The sequence below is a fragment of the Prinia subflava genome, chromosome 3, assembly GCF_021018805.1.
Source record: "Prinia subflava isolate CZ2003 ecotype Zambia chromosome 3, Cam_Psub_1.2, whole genome shotgun sequence".
Classification (NCBI taxonomy): Eukaryota; Metazoa; Chordata; class Aves; order Passeriformes; family Cisticolidae; genus Prinia; species Prinia subflava.
This window is the reverse complement of record NC_086249.1, coordinates 43,989,992-44,005,812: the sequence shown is the minus strand read 5'-3', so window position 1 is coordinate 44,005,812 and position 15,821 is coordinate 43,989,992. Positions and strand designations below refer to the sequence as shown.

Genomic DNA, 15,821 nt, shown 5'->3' with positions numbered 1-15,821 from the left:
AGCAGCATAGGATGTGAGGAGCCAGGTCCTGCTCAAACCGATGGGAAGTTCTTCCTGGCTTCCCCAGGAGAGTGAAAGCCATCAGGTACTGCCTTGGCTGGCTTTCTTTTGTCATTAAAATTTACTGTAAATATAGATTCTGTACAGATACCAGCATTTGAGCATCTAGGAGTTATTTCTTCTAATGATCACGTCAGCGAAATACTCATAACACAGAAAAACCGAACCTGATGTTCCCTGTGGTAATAAAAGCACCTTAAATATACGTCCCAGTCATCACCATCTTATTTGCAACAATCAACTCCCTTCAACTATTCAAATCCCAATAATCTATTGACTTTGGAAAATGGATTCCACTAAACACTTGTCAGTAAGAATGATCTAGGAGTCCAGCTTGATGCCAACAGCCAATAGGTAGGTTTCAGGAAGAGCAACACCTTGTACAGTGCCCACAGCATGCAAATATATTGGTGCATGAGGAGGAAGGCTAACTCAACACAGTGGGGGCTCAGCTGCTTAGATGTTTGTAAACCTCACAGACTTCTTTTCCTCAGTATTGCTCAGATCAGCTGCAGCTGAATTTCACCCGAAATGACACTGCAGCTTGTCCTGTTTAAGCGACAGCAGCAGCAAGGCAGGACAAATAGTCCTATGAGGAGGTCACCCCAAAGGACAAATGTGCCTAACCCCTGGAAGCAGTTTCTGGCGTCTGAATAAAGGCACTGAAGCAGGGATTTGAGCAGGCAGCACTGCCTGAAAGGAACAAGGTCCAGGCAGGGGTCCCATGGGGTGAGAGAGGCGTGGAGAGAATGTCAGGCTGCATAATGTCTCTCTTGAGACTACTGATGGTAGCACATCCACTACAGAGCCTGTGTGGACCTGATCTCAAAGGAGTCTTTGTTACAAGGGTTTTGCAAAACAGCTGTGTATTTTTAAAGTTTTCATTATTACAACATTTTGCAAAGACTTCTTGCAAAACTTCCCTGTTCTGTAGAAAGAAGCTTGGCAGGCCAGAGAGCCGAAATGCCAGAGCCAGGTTTCAGCAGGTCCTGCAGCAGCTGACATAGAGTGTGGTGACTAATGATTCTGAGCCGTACCAGCTCTGAATGAAAACTAGGGCTAATTTTAAGCTAATTCTATGCTGAATGTTCCTATTGGTCTGGCCACAGGGAGCTGTCTGCAGATCATTTTAGTCTTGTCACTTTCTTTAATGTTCCTGTGTCTCATTCTAGAATAGAGCACACACTGCTTTTCAAGTTCAAAATCTTTCTGAATTAATTTGCACACTAGGCAGTGAGAAGACCTCACTATGGCTAATGACTGATGATGCCAGTATTTATAATCCAAAGGGTATTTTCTTTCTTGCATTCCTTTGCACACTCTGACCTACCTCCTGCAATAACAACTCAATAGTTCAACTTCAAATGGGAAATGAAATCAGAAACCAAACAAGAATACTTTCTGCATTTTATCAAGTGTGATTTATGATATTTGACTTTCCTTAGTTTCATATCTACACTTTTGTAACTTTTTAAACTCTTTCCCCTCTCTCCTTCCCACACCCTGATAGCTCTGGTTCATTTCATCTCTAAAATTTTCCAAACTTGTGAAGTCAAAACACAAATTTTAACCCATGAAACAACTTTCCCATCCTGACAGCCATGGGGGACTGAGTTTTCAAAAGAGGCCAGTTTTGCTGTTGGGTAGAGAAAAGACCTTTCACATGTTGTAATAGGAACTAATAGAAAAACAATAGCAACAAAAAATAGCAAGAAGATTTGGGTCAGTTCTATCCCATGGCTACACCCTTGTGGCCCCTGGATATTTTTTCTCTGTTGTGTTCCCAAGTTAAGTGCTGAAAGCCCTAATGTGCCCACATAACTTCAGAGAGAGAGCAGGCCAACCTTGCCAAGATTTGTCCCTCTGATCTCATGTGGATACTCTGCTACTGTTTGCTCAGTGAAAAGTGTCTGGATGGACAGGCTCTGCCTCTGCATGCTGCACTGGGAAAGGAGATATTCCAGCCTGTTTTGACTCTTCTCAGTCCCTTCTGTGCACAATCAGGCAAAAGACCTGCCATTCCCCTGGAATCAATTCAAGCCATCCAGTCTACAAAACTCATTCTCAAAGTCTTTGACTGAATTTACACGCCCTGTTTTTAATAACACGGCAGAAACAGGACATTATTAAAACCCAGCTCTGGACCCTTCCTGAGGCCTTATCTGATTACCACTGGGATGCTTCGGGAATTGGCTCAGAACTGCTCTGTGGGCAGGAAAGGTGTCATCAATCTTTCTCCTTTGACACTGTCCTTTTGGGGAGGTGACAACAAGGTGCTCCATCCTGCTATGTGTGCTACTGTGCTTGTAGCCAAGCGGCTGCACAGGCACCTCCTGCAGCAGCTCAGGCCTTGGGCTATGAGCATGGAGGTGGCAAGTTGTGTACTGGTATTTTGCAAAGCCAAAGCCTCTTTCCATGTCAAGGGTGTGCCTTGGAATGTGGAGAAACTTCTTTTTCTCCCACAAGTCCAAGCTCCTTGAGGCTGACACTCTCCGTGACTCCTCCTTGGTCAGATGCTTTTAGGAGCATCTCCTTCTCTGTCTCCTTCACCCCACAATTATCATCTTGTGAGCCTAGCAGCATGTGACCCTTGCCACATGCTGTTTTCAAGACTCTTCAGGGTCTTTATCAAACCATCCCTTGTTCTTTGTACCTGGATTTCTTCCAAGTGTTGCTCTACTGTCTTGCAGCTTTCGTAACAATATTTCCAGCGGTCTCCCACTGGGACACTAGTCTCTGCCATCTCATTCACAAAGGAGTTTTCTGAAGTCTCAGTCTTTTTGGTTGGTTGATATTACAATCTGTAGTTTTTCTTTTCCAAATGAAAATTACCTTTGAGTACCGGTGTGTTGTCATTGCAGCTCATCTTTTTCCTTTGGTTTCTCATCAGGAAAAGCTGTCTTTCACCCTATTACCAGGTTATTCTTTGGTCCCTTTGGGCTTCTCATAGGCTGCAAGATATTTTTATGTCCTTAACCTATGCCTTTAATGTTCTCTTTCTGAAGTTGCTTCTCCTCTAGACACCCATGTGCCACTGTGAATGCTCACACAAGAAGACATTCACTCTCTGCATCTGTGACTTCCTTTCTGAGACTTGGAGAGGGGTGCTTTTCCTGTTAGCATTTTCCATGTGCCCCTTGGAAAGTGTGGTCATTTCATGCATGTGTGGGATTTGATCACACTCCGCAATACCTGTGGGACTCCAGGACTTTTCATGACATCGTGGGCAAGAATCAAGGCTCATTTGAGTGTGGATACAAGGAACAACCACCACTGCCTGGTGGATTTACTGCCTCTAATTTTCTTCTCTCCTTGGTAGAAGTAGGTAGCTGTTAGGAGCAGTTTTCTCACTGACACTGAGTAGCTGTATTCACCTAATTTTTCTCCTGGGACTAGATTGGACCCTCACCTCAAGTCAGGATAAAATGACCAGTTCTCTCATCTATGTTCTCCCACCCATAAAACCCTCTACTTCTGCATTACACTGTGTACACGGCTCACACCAAGCTGCTGTAACCTCAGAGAAGTGGTTTCAAGGCAGATGAATTGTATCTTTATCCTGAGACAGTCTAATGACAGCCTAGACCTGAAGCAATGCTGACAGAGCAGTCATGAACAACAATTTTGCCCTGACCAAGTGCAAGTTGCTCAAGTAAATTTTACCCTGCTTTAGGTAACCAGACAGCAGCAGGTGTGGCAGCAGGGAAATGCTACCTGAATACTTCAAGTTCCTGAAGGGTTTGGCAGATGATACTACCACTTCTCCTGCTATTACCTGACTTATCTACAGTGTATGTTCCTGTGGCAGAGCCACCTCAACTAGGAAAACCCTACTTTGGCTCAGCTTCAGCTTGGGAACTCCTAAACCCTGAGTTAGAAATTAATTTGCTGCAGGTTATCAGAGTTTATGTTGTACCCTGTGGTTTCCATGCCCTTAAATCTGCATGGGAACACTCCATCATGGCAACTTTCTTCTCACTCTTGTGTCCAGTTCCTCTTAAAATGCTCTTTTGCAATTATCTTTACTCAGAAAGAAGAGAGCATGTCCTCAGCAGAGGCATCTGTCAGGAACTTGTTTCAATGTCCTTCTAGGACTCAAACCTGGGAAATAATAATGGTTTTTGAAAACATTTAAAGCATTTGAGCTCCTCCTCCATGCACAGCCCCACCAGCCAAAACACCTTGACTCTCCAAGCTGCAAGATATCCTAAAGGCAAGTCCTCTCTCCACCCCAGCCTAGCTAAACCTTCAGCTTAATCCTGAAGCCACTTGAAGCTGAGAGCAGAGAAGCTGTGGGGCAGCCTCTTCCAGCTCTCTGTTTATAATGATGGAAGATAAAGCGGCTCCCTCCAGAGAGGTCCCCCAAGGAGGAGCTGTGAAACCCCAGGAGCCTGGGGAGCCCTTAGGAGGATAAAACCAGTGCATATCCAAACCACAGCTCTCTCCTCTCTGCCTTTGTTCTGGCTGCGCTGACTGTGGGCACCGAGGTGGCAGGCAGCTCGCCACTCTCCAGATGGACCTTCTGCTGCCTCTATTTTTCTCCTTTTCTTTCTTTCTTTCCTTTTTTGCCCCCTCTTTTTTTTTTTTTTTTTTTTTCTTTTTCTTTTATTTTTCTTTTCCTTGCCACAGGTTAAATCATGGTTACAGGGAAGTCAGTGGCAAAACTGTCATCTGTTTCTTAGGGACCCAGGTATGGCCGTGTGTAAATGAATTGGGAAAAAATGGCAAATGGGTTGTGGCAGAATATTTGCACCACAGCAGATAGATGAAAACGTGAATCATCTGCCATAATTCTGGTTGCTGTAGTAGCTGAATTAACATTGAATCCTCTGAATGCTGACTGAAATATCTATGCTCTTAAGATTGTGCTGAAGCACCCAAATACATCTTTTCCCCTCAGAGTTTGTATGCAGCCCAATGTGTTAAGGTCAAGATCCACACTCCAGAGAGAAGCAGATGGTCTCCTGAGTGATGTGTTTTCACTCACTGAGCATGAATATGAAAAAGCCTTATTTTCCAAGCATATGAAAGTCAGTAATGCAGAGCAGTCTCAGGGAATCTTAATATGTGAATAAACGTGTGTTGCAAGAGTTTATTTTGGTCCTTGTGCTCACTGTGGATTCCTAAGATTAAATGATACCTGAATACTATATATCATTGTTTTTATTGACTTGGTTCAAAATCAGAGGCATGCCAAAATGCTGTTCCAATTTGTGTGATTTACAATAATTCTGGTCTTCATAATGAAACAAAAGCAACTCTGAAGTCAATAAATGCTCACTTTTCAGAAGTACCTATAAATTACAAATACCAAATACTCTATGAATGGTGTTGCAGAGTTCTGTTGCTGAGCGAATGGGGAGAAGACATTTGGAAACTCTCTGTATACAAATTATGTTGAATTTTAAAGGCTGATCCTGCTCTTTCTTTGCATCATGCACTCTTTAGCAAAGAGCCTTAGGCAAAGGCACCAGCTAAGGACCATCCCCACCCTTCACATCCCACAAGGCACAACACACCATATCCAAACCTGTTCCCCTCTCTATACCTCCTTTGCCATCAGGCAGTTTGAAGGCCTGTGCCCCCCATGGCCTTTCTTCCCCCACCCCTCACCTGTGCAGAAATGGGGGAACACTGGGACGAGTCACCCCATCTCCTAACATGTTGGAACCCCGACAGGTCGTCTAGCCCCTGGCCAAGGGCAGAGTCACCTGGGTGGTTTCTCTGAGTTCAGACTGCATAGAGAGGCCAGTATCTGCTGCTTCTTCCCAAAATAGCTGTGTTTAAGAGGGCAGGGAGGAATGTCAAAATGTTTTTAATAACCAGCACAGCATTTGGACTATTTATTTCAAGTCTTTTTGAGCCAGTGGAAAGACACCCATGGATTTTGGTGAGATTTGTATGAGACTTTAAAATTAATTGTATATCTAAGAGGCTACAAAGCAGAAAATTTAGGGGAAAGGCTCTTAAGCATTTTTTCTCCCTAATCCTTCACCTGTACCAGCTGTTGGAAAACATCTTGCCAAACATCCTCTCTCATCATGCTCAGTACAGAAATTTCCTGAGCTTGTCAAGCCAACCAAAACATTAATTTCTACTAAGACACACAGAACCCCCCACCTTTCTCGCCAGCTCAAGTAACATCAAACGTTTTATTCAAACACAGAAAAACATGGAGATTGAGAACTGAGACTGCTGCTTCTCTATGAGCTCTGTGTATTTTTAATGTTTCTGGCTAAAGATATGAGGTAAGGAAGAAGTGGAAGTGAGAACAGTGAATTCCATGTTGAAAGAGTCATATGGAGGTTTTTAACAGCATTTTAAAGTGCACCTGAAAAATTTACAGTTGCATCCATTTTGTGTGTGGAAAATTGCATGGTTGTGCAACCTCTTTGTGTACAACAAAGAAGTAACTGCAAATGCCTGTATAAAATGTCATCTCTCTGTTCATTCACCCACTTGCCAAATGCAAATAGACATGTCTGCAAGTTCTGCAAAAGGGCTGTGTAGGAGTCTCTGTTGAAAATACGTTCTTTCACGGTCTTTAGATGTTTCTTCAGTTTGCTCTATCTGCTTATTTCCCACCAACATCTAAGCCATGTAATGATGGTAAAAGAAACCCTCTGACAGTCTGAGGCATCCCCATAATCGACAGTTCATTGGTTCTTAAGGGCATTAAGGCCCAGAAATGAATGCTGCAATAAGCTTTATCTGGGAGCTGACTGACTGATGGCTGGAGCAAACCACAATGGCAGGCATTTAAAAACCCAGCTGGCTGTGCCACACTCACACTCTTGAGTGTGAGCAAAATGTACTGTACTGCCCTTGAAAACTCTTAAAACACACTTATTCCTTTATGAATTTTGATAAACAGGTTCCATGCTTTGCCTTTTAAACCCTCCCAAGACTCTAACCCACTGTTGTCTGCAATATTATTTTTTTGATTTTTCTTTTTTTTTTTTTTTTTTTTTTTTTTTTTTTTTTTTTTTTTTGAGTGACATAAATATTTATTGTTGCCAGTACGCACTAACAGTATTGGCTGAAATTTGATGTTAAAGCATTGTTTTGCTTTGAAATGGAGAGAAATCCTTCAAAAATTACATCTTTCTCTTTGGTTTGTTTCTTTGGAGATTGTTGCTAGATTTGTACCCTAAGCCTGCTTTTAATTTCTTTTGACTCAAAATTTATTTGTCTCTAAAGAAAAGGGGTTACCAAAGACTGTTTTCCTTGTATATGTATTGTAGCAAAGGCCACAATGTATGGGGTTAGAAGAGAAATCTTATTAGTCATCTTCTTTTTATTCTGACTCACTTGTTAATTTGGAGTACATGGGGTTTTTTGCCAAGTAAGACTTATTTCTCTCTATTTCTAATGAAATGAGCTTAGCTCAGTGATTATGACTGTAGCTTGACCTGCAAGACCATAACATATGCCTCCCAGGCTTGCAGTGGCCTTGTGCAGATCCTCAGACTCTCTAGCACTGACCCCAGCTTGCTGTATCCCAAAGATGGGGAGCTGGGTGTTAAAGGATGTGTCTCCCAGAACCAAGTATGATGAAGGATGTGGTAGATCATGAGACACTTTAAGCCATGATTGTGTTTTGGGTTCTTCCACTGAGGTGTTCTCCTGCCCTGGGCTAAGTGCTGAGAGGCAATTTTGTGATCTAGAAACTGTGGTTTGAGTGTACCCTGAGGAAATGGGCTGGGATATAGCCATTTGATCTCATTTATATGAGATTATATGGCTTGTAGGACCATCCCTCCATTGTCCACCACAATCAGCTACATCTCAGATATTCCAGCAAGCATTTCAAAAGCCTACCCTGGTGGACATGCCATGGTTCAGTTGTTCCTGTAGGATCTCCCTTTAGAATTAGGACAGTGCTTCCTGATCTCTAACATCAGTCTGCCTCTCTTTATGTCTGTCTTTTGTCACCCTGTGTGCCATGGCAGAAAATTCTCTCCACTCAAGCAACTCCATAATTTAAATTTTCTCCTCCATTGTGTTTCTAGACCTTTAGTTATCCCTTTTGCTGTTATTTCAACTTAGCACAGCCAAACCACATCTTTCTGGGAGAGCAGTTTACCAGGCTACACACGGATACTCACAGTCCCTTTGCAGGGATGAAAATTGGTTATGTTTCACAGGGTGTAATTCTGGTTTTATGCATTGCAAGTCTGGAGCTACCCTCTTCCACAACAACACAAAGTTGCTGTTCAGCTTGTGATCTTCTACAGCCTCTGGATGGTTTTCTGCAGAGCTGCTGCCCAGGAAGCTGATCCTTCCTGCGGTATACAGCCAGTTACTGCCCATGTGAGGAAGAATCTGCAAGCTTGTTTCCAGAGTAGCAAGTTTTCCTGTTAGACCTTAAAAATTCTGGTTTTCCAAGTTCATTTTGAATTCTAATCATGTCTTCCAAACTCCTGACAGTCCTTCCCTGCTGGCTGCCATCTGTATATCCTCTCTGTTCCATCGTCTAGGGCATGAATAAAAATATTGAATATGACTAAATCTGGGAGAGGCTGTGCCACACCTAACCCATATGTCCCTCCACTTGGGCTGGCAAGACAATATCCTTTCGGTACAAACCTCCTGCTCCACCACGTCTTCCTCTGGATTACACCTCACCAAAGCTGACTTCAATGACTGTTTTCCTCATCAGGGACAAAAACTAAAGTGAAAGTTCAATTCCTTTCCTTTCTCCATGCTCATGTTTACTGTTAATAAATAATTATTTGCTGTAATAATGAATTCTGAGATAAATAATCTTTAGGCACATCATTTATTCGGAGGTAGACATGACTTTGTCCTTTTTTGTTCTCTTGCCACAACCAAGACCATCTCCTCCTCCAAGCAGAGCATAATAGCGTATCACAGTAACACTAATGCAAATACATTAATATAACACTTCTAGATGTACTTGAGATCTTTAAATGAATTTTTCCATGAGCCTTACCTAGTTATTTTTTATCTGCTCTCTTGAGATTTGTGTTTCTGCCATTCCCTACTATTTTCTATAGTTTTTCCTCCTCCCTGCTGTGCCACGGTTGTTCTGCTGCCCTCTGCTTCCAGGTACTGTCTGAGCAGACAGCATCTTCCCTTCAGTAAAACATTATCTTTCATGCCAGAGGTCTGTAGTTGTGCAATTTTACCATTTTATAACTTCCTAAAATCCTTCCTCAGGTTGATCTACTGTGATCTGAACCTTGGGGAAAATGAGAGCATTTTGGGCTATAATACAGGGGGGGTTGGGGTTCCCTGCACCTCTCTGGCCTCAGGGGAGAGCCGGGAGCAGGCATCCTCCCAGTGACAGGACACCAGAGAGGGGCTGAGTGCTGGCTTGGTAACTCCTCTGCTGCAGAGAGAATCTTGAATTTTGGGCTTGTTAAATTGCCCTGTCATTATAAAGGCAGTGCAACAGCTCAGATCAAAAATCTACCCAGGCAGATTAGGAATGTGTCAGATGCTGAACTTTCCAAAAGTGCTAATACCTTGCTGCACTTTTATGTGGTTTAGGTTGTGCATTTGTTTTGGAGCCAACAGACAGTGCCAGCAAAAAAGATAAAGCAACCTTTGCCAGTCCTCCCTTTGTAAACCTACATTGCACAGTGGGAAGCAGGAGAATTTACTTTAACTGAAGCCAAGTCAGTGGTTTAATCTTTGTAAACATGTCTTAAGTGCTCTGCTTCTTATCTTTATGCCATGGCTTTTGTACCCAAAAAAAAAAAAAAAACAAACCAAAAAAAAAGAAACAAAAAACAAAACAAAACAAAACAAAACAAAACAAAAAAAGTAGAAAGTTGTTCAGCCAGAAATATCACAGTTCTGACATGAAAAGTGGTCATCAATCACTTTCCTGTGGAGCTCTGTGTGTGTGTGTGTGACAGTGAGCCTGAGTGTTTGTGCTCCTGCATTGTTGAATCAGCAACTGGGGGCCAATAGTGCAAACACAGCCTGCTCCTGCTAGGGCAAGAAGAGAGAAAGAAAAGAAAGGAAAGAAAGAAAAGAGAGAGAGAAAAAAAGAAAAAAGAGACAGAGAGAGAAAGAAAGAGAGAGAGAGAAAGAAAAAAGGAAAGAAGGAAGGAAGAAAGGAAGAAAGGAAGAAAGGAAGAAAGGAAGAAAGGAAGAAAGGAAGAAAGAAAGGAAGAAAGGAAGAAAGGAAGAAAGAAAGGAAGGAAGGAAGAAAGAAAGAATGAAAGAATGAAAGGAAGGAAGGAAGGAAGGAAGGAAGGAAGGAAGGAAGGAAGGAAGGAAGGAAGGAAGGAAGGAAGGAAGGAAGGAAGGAAGGAAGGAAGGAAGGAAGGAAGGAAGGAAGGAAGGAAGGAAGGAAGGAAGGAAGGAAGGAAGGAAGGAAGGAAGGAAGGAAGGAAGGAAGGAAGGAAGGAAGGAAGGAAGGAAGGAAGGAAGGAAGGAAGGAAGGAAGGAAGGAAGGAAGAAGAAAGGAAGAAAGGAAGAAAGAAAGGAAGGAAGGAAGAAAGAAAGAATGAAAGAATGAAAGGAAGGAAGGAAGGAAGGAAGGAAGGAAGGAAGGAAGGAAGGAAGGAAGGAAGGAAGGAAGGAAGGAAGGAAGGAAGGAAGGAAGGAAGGAAGGAAGGAAGGAAGGAAGGAAGGAAGGAAGGAAGGAAGGAAGGAAGGAAGGAAGGAAGGAAGGAAGAAAGAAAGGAAGAAAGGAAGAAAGAAAGGAAGGAAGGAAGAAAGAAAGAATGAAAGAATGAAAGGAAGGAAGGAAGGAAGGAAGGAAGGAAGGAAGGAAGGAAGGAAGGAAGGAAGGAAGGAAGGAAGGAAGGAAGGAAGGAAGGAAGGAAGGAAGGAAGGAAGGAAGGAAGGAAGGAAGGAAGGAAGGAAGGAAGGAAGGAAGGAAGGAAGGAAGGAAGGAAGGAAGGAAGGAAGGAAGGAAGGAAGGAAGGAAGGAAGGAAGGAAGAAGGAAGGAAGGAAGGAAGGAAGGAAGGAAGGAAGGAAGAAGAAAGAAAGAAAGAAAGAAAGAAAGAAAGAAAGAAAGAAAGAAAGAAAGAAAGAAAGAAAGAAAGAAAGAAAGAAAGAAAGAAAGAAAGAAAGAAAGAAAGAAAGAAAGAAAGAAAGAAAGAAAGAAAGAAAGAAAGAAAGAAAGAAAGAAAGAAAGAAAGAAAGAAAGAAAGAAAGAAAGAAAGAAAGAAAGAAAGAAAGAAAGAAAGAAAGAAAGAAAGAAAGACTAAATAGTTAAAAGGGAAAAATCCTCTCACAACAAAATCTAAATTCTCCTGGGTTGTCTGAAAAAGTCCAGCAAGGAGGAAAAGTTCTTGCAGACATTGAGCATGCTGCAAGCTAAACTCAAAATTGGCAAACTGTCTGGTTGTCTGTGTAAGTGCACACGTGTTTGCAGAAATCAGACTGATGTTTTAAAATGCTGTTCTTTTAAAAAATGAAATCCTCATGCAAGACCTGTTTGGTACTTTTTTCAGGCTTTGTGGTATAGGTGAGCATTGCAGATGCTGGCAGTGTGCTAAAAGTAGGTGTGAGAAATGGAATTTAAAAATTTGTCTTCTCATGTAAGTCTTTTGGAATAATATGTCCTCCCTATCACATGGAGATTTACATTAGGATAGTATTTTAGACTATCTATCACTCCTCATCACAGCACAAAGAAGGCAACACAGAATATTGGGAAATCTGAGACACAAAATGTTACCAATTTTTGCTGCACTGAGTAACTGGGCTTCTAAAATGGAACTGAGAGAATGCCATGAATGTTGGTGGACCAGAGGAATCTAACAGTGAATCCCTTTGACACAAAGTGAGCTTCAGGACTTGCTATTCCTACATTTGTATGAAACAGTTGTATTTGCCTCATCTCTGTGCTGTGCAGAAAAAGACACCCAGGTGATATTTTTCCAGGGGTTGTGTTTACAAACTTTTTTCTCAAGTGCATCTTCCTTTTTAATCCTTTTTGTTATACTGATAACAATAAAGGTCAAACTGGGTGCACAGTGCATTAAACCTCCATTTTAACCAGAAGCTTTGTGGTGTCTCTGCAGCCAGACTCCTTTGGTTTTGGCATCAGAGGAGACCCCTTTATGCAAACAGTGAGCCTGTGAGCCTTCTGAATCCCTGCTGAAGGAAGGTACTGAGTGACGGTGACATGTCATGGGCTGCTGAAGGTGCTGTTTCTATTAAAGTCTGCAAAATATTACAGGACTGGTGTTCTGAGCGACCAGCAGGATGTTTCCACAGAATACAGCCAGCTGTGCAAAGAAGCTGGGCTGTTTTCTTGACCTGTTTTTTTGCCAGGGCTTTTTATCTTTTGTGTAGCTTGACTTTCTGAAATAGTTCGTATTTTCTCTACTAAATAAAAGAGAGGCTACCACTGAAAATGTTACAGACAACAGTTTCAGTGCTACATTCAACTAGGAAATCTCCTAGGTTAGATTTGTCTTTACTACAGCAGAAAGACTAAATAAAAAATGAACAATTAGCAATGGCTTGGGTATAGCTTATGACAGTGGGATTATATTTATTGTTATCTCCAAACAGAAGGAAATCCAAGCCAATAAAGGATATTAATTGTGCTTTAAAGAAAAAAAATCAGTTTAACTAAAAACAATGCTGGGAGAAATTCAACTGGGAGAAAGACTTATTAACAGAAAAATCTGAATGATGATTGAGAATACTGGATAATACTTAAGGAGATGCCCAAAAAAGCCCCACCCAGCAAAAGAATCTGCATTCATTAAATGGCCTGCTGCAGAAGGGAAGTAAAACTGCTTATGCATATGTGTACTTGGATCGCAGGAGAAAATGCAAAAAGATCCCAATGTCAATACCTGTAAATTAGAAGGTAGATTTTGGAGAAAATAGATAAAAGGGGAAACAGATCACAAGTACATGCAGAGCTGAGCAAAGACTGCCTGTTGAGGATTTTTTTTGTGTATTTTGAGAATTTTATTTTAGAATTTCCAGAATAAAAACACTAAAAATGACATGCGTCCATTATGAGATGAAAATAGTAAAACTGCCAATAGGAAAAGATGTTAAAAAGAGGCTTATTCTGTTGTATTTTTGTCTTCAGTCCAGGGAAAAAAACCCAAATCCTAATCATTTATTCATGCCAACCAACAGTATTCACCTAATTTTTGTTCTAGTTGTAACTAAAGAGGAGGTTAAACAGCAGATAATAAAGTCAGGCAAGGATCCAAGTAACCTGTATCCAGCAATCTAAAAAAAAAGGGCAAGCCAAAGAAAATAAATCTTAGCACACTGGGGAAGTTCCAGATGCCTGGGAGAAAGCTAGCACAATAAGTGGCATGAACCAGATAATTTGTAGACCTGTCAGCTCGATGGGGATCCTAGAAAGTGGAGTTGGTACAGCATGACATTGTTATCAGGCAGCAAGGGTGATGCAGAATCAATGGGGAATGTGCCAGATACACCAAAAATAGGTCATCTTCTGGTCTCAAATTCTCTTCTGCAGGGGTATGTTCATCATCTAAAGATGTTTCTGTTATACATGTGTTTCTGTGAATCATGAGAGAGAGAATCGTGGGAGAAAGGAAGCAGGTGGGAATTAGGGATCTCACTCTGGTGTTGATGTTCTTCAGACTCTTCCCAAACAAAGCACAAAAATATGCAGGACTGAAAAACGTACCTGGGAGAGGTCTAAAGGGACCAGCAAACCAGAAGGTGGTCTGATTACAACCTAGAGCTGCCTACAGACAACTGGACAGACAGACAACTGGAGAGACTCTTTCAGTCTGGCAGACAAAGATACAAAACAAGATCCAGTGGCTGGGGTTGGAAATACATTTTTAATTAAAAGTAATTTACTGTAAGAAAGTACTTCAACATCAGAACAACTCACAATGGATTAAAAAAATGTTTATACTGGAAGTTTTTCCAGAGAAATCTGTTTTATTCCAACCATTGTCTTTGGATCTGAAGCTTGAACTGGTCTCAGTAAGTCCTGTGGTCCATGGAAAAAGAACATTGGCTTGAGCATCTTTGGTGCGTCCTGTCCTTAAAATCTATGATCTGCAGAGAAATAAAAGCAATGCTGCATGCTGAGCAATCTGCTCTGAGTCAAGTGTCTGACAGAGGAGGCCCCACTCCTTGTGAAAGAAATTATTTTAATCAAGGACATGTTTCATTCAGAAGAGTGTAGTTATTTAGGGTGAGTGTAACAGCTTGACCATTCAAAAAAGCCACAGTGCAATAATCTAATGATAAAATCAGCAAACAGCACACTGGGAGAAGAGTGGTTATTCACCATCTTCAATATCTTGTTAAGCACATCATATTCAAATATTTCCTCAGACTGGAAGAGATACTCTTTATTGAAGAGATTTGTCCTTTTGGGGAAATAAGATGGAGGAGGAAATCTTACGGTGTTTTTGCTTTGTTCTTTTTCAAGCCATCATATCTGTCTGTGAAAACACCACTGAGCAAGTTGGCAGTGTCACTAATTCCCAACAGCACAAAAAACCCCAAAACAAGGAAAGCTTTAAAAAGGAAGAAGCACTATGTAAGGTAAAAGCCAGTTCAGAGAAAGGCCATCAGAGCTGCTGCCTCCAATGTGTCTTTGCTAAAGCAGCTCTAACTTGAAATTAAGCAGCAGTGGGGAACATCTGCAAACTATCAAAGATGGTGCAAAGGTTGGTGCAAATCTTTGTGGCCTCTGTGATTCATTGATACCAGCCAAATACAAACAAAAGCTTTTTTCTTTTGTGACAGACATAGTATTGTGGCTTGAATCACACAGAGCCCTATTGTTGGGTTATTTTATCTTAATTCTTTTGTAGATTCAAGTAGGGAAACGGGCTAAAAGAGCTGTTGGGGTAGAGCCGGTCTTACATGAAGGCAAGTGAGGTGGGTCTCTCATCTCAGGCTCTTCTCTCACAGCTTTGTGTCAGTGGCTCTTTCTTCCTTATGATTATCTTTCATGAAGAGATGTGACTGAAGATGAGGCCAGACCTCAGAGGGCTGCAGGTTTTTAGAACCAGGGGCAACCTCAGTGCAGATTTTAAGAACCTTTGAGGTTCTTGGTGAGGCCTGTCCTTAAAATCTATGACCTGCAGAGAAACAAAAGCAATGCTGCACGCTGAGTGATCCTCTCTGTGTCAGGTGTCTGACAGAGGAGGCCGAGAGGCTTGGGAAATGGTTTGGGTGTTTAAAGTACACTCAAGTTTAAGCTACACCAGCAAGACTAATAGAGAGCTGATTTAGGATCTTAGGATCTTAGCTCTACAGTCCAGACACACCTGTTGTTTTTAAGGAAACCTGATCAGCCCAAATTCTCTTTTTTGCTAGTACTTTATTCCATGTACTCTCAGCAAAACTGATTAATGGACATTAAATGAAATCAAGCCTTGCCTCTGCAAAGTAATCTATTGTAGGGACTGCCAAACCCAGCAGCCTGATTGAGGCAGGGTAGCCACATCTTTGTGCCCCAGGACTGTGGCGTGGAGGGGCTGAGCACCCAGCCACCACAGGAGCTCATCACACTCACACAACATGCACACACACACATTGCTGGCCATACAGATCAGCACAGGCAGAAATACACATAGACATGTGGCTCAAATGGGCTAATCCTGTCCTGCTCTCTGGCAGTTCTAGGAAGTTCTAGGAGTGGGAAACGGACACATTCATGTAATGTGAGTGCCTCCGTCCATGGAGTTGGATTGTCAGCCTGCCCAACATCTGCCCCTGGAGCCCAGTCTCTGCAAGCACTGGCACCTGGGCATGCAAAGCCCTGTGGCTCTGGCCCCACTCCAGGTCCCTTATATACAAC

General features: G+C 42.0%; 1 long non-coding RNA gene across 2 annotated transcripts in view; it reads left to right on the top strand.

Annotated features, from left to right (window-relative positions):
* The window catches only part of LOC134548619 (uncharacterized), a 67,185-nt gene that overhangs the window by 37,921 nt on the left and 13,443 nt on the right, over positions 1-15,821 (top strand). The window lies entirely within an intron of this gene.